The sequence below is a fragment of the Alexandromys fortis genome, unplaced genomic scaffold (genome assembly GCF_014885135.2).
Source record: "Alexandromys fortis isolate MF-2015 unplaced genomic scaffold, M_Fortis_MF-2015_v1.1 scaffold_82, whole genome shotgun sequence".
Classification (NCBI taxonomy): domain Eukaryota; kingdom Metazoa; phylum Chordata; class Mammalia; order Rodentia; family Cricetidae; genus Alexandromys; species Alexandromys fortis.
The window spans coordinates 5,896,817-5,900,953 of NW_026067963.1; positions in this window are offsets into that span (position 1 = coordinate 5,896,817).

Below are 4,137 nucleotides of genomic sequence, written 5' to 3' on the forward strand. Positions count from 1 at the left end.
CCCTGGCCCCCTTGCTACTTTATATTTTAAGCGAGGATTTCACTAAGTTGCCTAAGTTGTCTTTGAACTTGTGATCCTCTTAGAAGCCGGGATGACAGGCCTGAACCACCAGCCATGGCTCCCTATTGTTTCTTAGGAAAAATGTGTGGTTGTTGAATGTTCAATTCTTCGTCATTAGAGGTAATGGTACATTTTTTTTCCCTTGGCTTTTGCTACATTTTCCCTTTGTTTTTGACTCTAGGAACTTTAATCACGGAATATTTGGGTGGGGATTTCTTTGGGTGTATCTTTTGACTATTTGCCTTACACCTACTTCAAATCCAGTTAACGTTCCTCTCATTTGTTTGAGTTAGAGCTTCTGTGGCTGCGCTAAAGCCCTCTGATCTGAAGCAGGAAAGGACTTTTCCGTATTGTAGCTTGCCATCATCCAGGGAAGTCAGAGCAGGAAGGTGGAGGCAGGAGCTGATGCAGAAGCCATGGAGGAATACTGTTTACTGGAGGGCTCCTTGCTTAGCCCGCTTTCTCATGTAACTCGGGGTACTCTTACATTACCCACTGATAAGAAAATGCCTCCCAGGCATGCCAACAAGTCAATCTGATGGGGATATTTTCTCAATCGAGGGTCCCTCTTCTCAATGATTCTCGCTTGTGTCAAATTGACAAAAAAAAAAAAAAAAAAAAAAACAAAAAAACTAAGTAGGATACCCTCATCTAAATACAAGGAGAAACTTGAAGCAGTCTGGAGTATATCACTTTACCTGGATTCCCATAGTTTCTTTTTTCCATTAAACAATAAACTCACTGTGTGGGGGAGGGAGGCACGTGGGGAGAGGATGTCAGAGATGGTCATCTTTCAGATCTCTGCAAGAGCTTGCTTAGATGCCTTTAATGCTCAGAAACTTAATGCTAATTGTCTTTGTGAATATCAGAAATAAAGATAAACTTAATGCAAATATCTGAAATTGGCTTAGAAATTATGGCTAGTTATCTGAAAAACTAGATTTGTTAAATTTTGTTAGTATACGTTTGTTGAATGAGTAAATAATTAGATGATCTCGGGAGGTATGGCTAAACAAAAAGCAAGCCACACTTCCATACTTAAATCTGCTAGATTATTTTGTAGTTTTTGTTTGTAATGAACTGTTCTTAGATGGCTAGCCATTTAAATCTCTGATTGGATGGGCTAAGAGATGGTATTTTGTAAAGTTGGATTTCATTAGAAGACTTTACTTGGCTAATGATTTTCAGAGTAAGAGTCTATTTTTCAAATTTATTTGTTTATATATTTATTTTTATTTTATGTGTATGAGTGTTTAACCTGCATTTATGTGCAGGTTCCTCATGAATGCTTTATGCTGCAGAGGTCAGAACTGGAACTGGATCTCCAGTAACTAGAGTTGCAGATGGTTGGGACCATATGTGGATGCTGAAAACTGAATTCAGATCTTCTGCAAGAGCAACACCTGCTCTAAGCTGCTGATCCATCTCTTTAGCTCCAGAGTCTATTTCTTGATAAATGAACTATTTCACAATATTGATTTAGCAATACTTGACTTACCAAGAAACTATTAGTGTTAATCAGTACCATTAATTAGGCAAATAAAATTAACTTTCACGTGGTGCAAGGAGAATTATTCATTTCTGTAGAACTGGGTGCTAGACACTTGACTAAATTGTATAGTTCTCCTGTGTGGCTTATTGACGGTCAGGGCATGTGTAGCTCTTTAAATTACCCAGTTATTATGTTCATTTTAGTGAAAAGATAGCTTTCCCTTTTCATGGGAAAGGTTGAGAAGTTGACAGAGTAGCTTCAAACTTTCTTGTCTTAAAGTTGATATTGCTCCTTTAGACATTGTAAAAATAGCTTTCTCTAGTTTTTGTAGCATGACGAATAAAAACCCAGAGACAGAAGCTGGGGTTCGACATGAAGATCAGAAAAGCAAAACAGCCAGTCGCTAGCTCTTACCTTTACCTCAGTTTGAAATGACGATCCTGTCTGCAGGAATCTCAGAATGAGACTGTGTCTGAGATCTGTCTCTTCCCATTTTATGTCCCTCCCTAGTGCTGGGATTAAAGGTGTGTACCACCTCCACCTGGTTTCTATGGCAAAGGAACTTAGCTACTGGGATTAAAGGTGTGTGTCACCTCTGCACGGTCTGTAAGGCTGATTAGTGCGGCTGATTTATTCTCTGAACTTCAGGCACGCTTTATTTATTAAAGTACAAATGAAATATCTCTACAAGTTTTGAAAAGGACCTTCAATGTATAATTAATCAACCCAAATGGATGTTATCTGAATATAAGAAATTTTTATAATTTTGAATAATTTCCTCTCTCGGCTCATCCTTGAAGTTTAGAAACTTGGGGTAGCTCAGAATTTGTAGCTTTCCATCTTCCAATAAAGCATAAAAGACTGCAATAACTTACGGTCTTTTACTGGAATGGAAAAAGACACATCTTTCATTTGGTCAATAATTTCAACCATTTGGAAAAGTCAATTGATTTAAAAGCCTAAATTTAGTTTCTACCCAGTATGTGAGACTTCTGAGTGGATTCTATAGCCAGTACGATGTGTTCTCTCTTCCTTGCTATGTTGCGGTCTGCCTCTGCCTTTGGAGCCCGTGAAAATAAACAGTGAGGGCACGTGGCTTCATCGAGGGTTTAAAAGGGTAGCTTTGCAAATCTGTATGTTGTGGATCATGGTAATCACCCTGAGGTATGCGAGGCCTTCTAATGCATTCCCTTGCAGAGCTATTATCCTGTAGGCAATCTAATAGGAAAAGTTGCCCTAAAGAGACTGGGGTTGTGGTGAGGAGGAGGAACATTTTCATAGAGTCAAAAAATAAATAAATAAAAGGAAGAAAAAACTTGGTGAATATCCTTTATTGTGTTTCCAAGAGTCAAAATGTTAACAATTGTGTTTTCTCAAGATTAATAAAGTAAGTAGAATTAATGAAAAAGTAAAAATCGGGCTTGGGGGAACCAAAAGTGTCTCAACTTCCATGGGTACCATCTCTGTCACTCTGTCTGCTCATTAAGATCAGTTTGACTTTTAGCCCAAGTCTTAGCTGAGTGCTGAGAGTACAGTGGTGCTGTAGCAGAGGCTTGCCCAGTGAGCATCTGTTGAGTTAGTAAATGAATGAACCACACACATTTCCCTAGTGTCTGTCAAGGCAGTCTATGCTAACACACAGAAAGCGAAGAAGTGGTGTCTTAACATGATTCCCACTGTTTTTCTTCTCAGAAAAAATTTGTACATGATTGATATGTTTCCATGGCAGTTTTACGATAATTAAGGGATCATTGTATAAGGGAAGGCAGAACATTGTAAGAGCTGGAAGAAAAGGGAATTTGCTGGAGGAGTGTGTCTCCTAGAAATGTCAGAAGCTGTACCCGTGACGTCCCATCAATACTGTTGCTTAAACGTGACCTGAACACGAACAACAACAATGGAAAAGCTAAGGTGGACTGGGGAAAGCTTATGAAGCCTTAGCGCTATGCAGAGAACTATAGGCAGCTAGGCAACGCTGGGAGCAGGAGAAACAGTCTTCCCTAGAGAAGAGCACACCAACTGATTGGCCAGCACCAAGTGGTCAACCCTGAAATCATACACATACAAGTAACATTATACAGATTGAATAGATTGCTTTTATGTGGTGAGTCCACATAAAATTTTATTTTATTATAATCTCAAAAAATTATTTAAGTTAATTATTTAAAGAGGTGACGTGAGTGACACACTGATCTGGGCATTAATGCCATCAATTAGGGACTCTGTCAGCTCCTAAACTTGGGATCCTCAAGTTCGTTTTGCTTTCTGATCTGAGAAACAATCTTTCATGGCTAAGAGCAGCACGGACAGGCAGGAGTTAAAGGGATAGGGAAGATGCAAATGCATCCAGCCCAGAATCCAATGTCCAGAAGGTCTGGTCTAGGACAGTTCTCTGAGTCTATGCAGGAGTTCACTAGCTTGATGGTAGGCAAGAGTCCAAGCTAATGTTGTAAACATCCTTATTTATGTAAGAGTAGATAAACGTGTACTTTAGGAAAATGACTGTGGCACATTCCAAGTGATAAAATAACCATTTGCTGTAAAATTTTCAGTTATAAAGAAGCCCAGAGTACGGGATCCCTTGC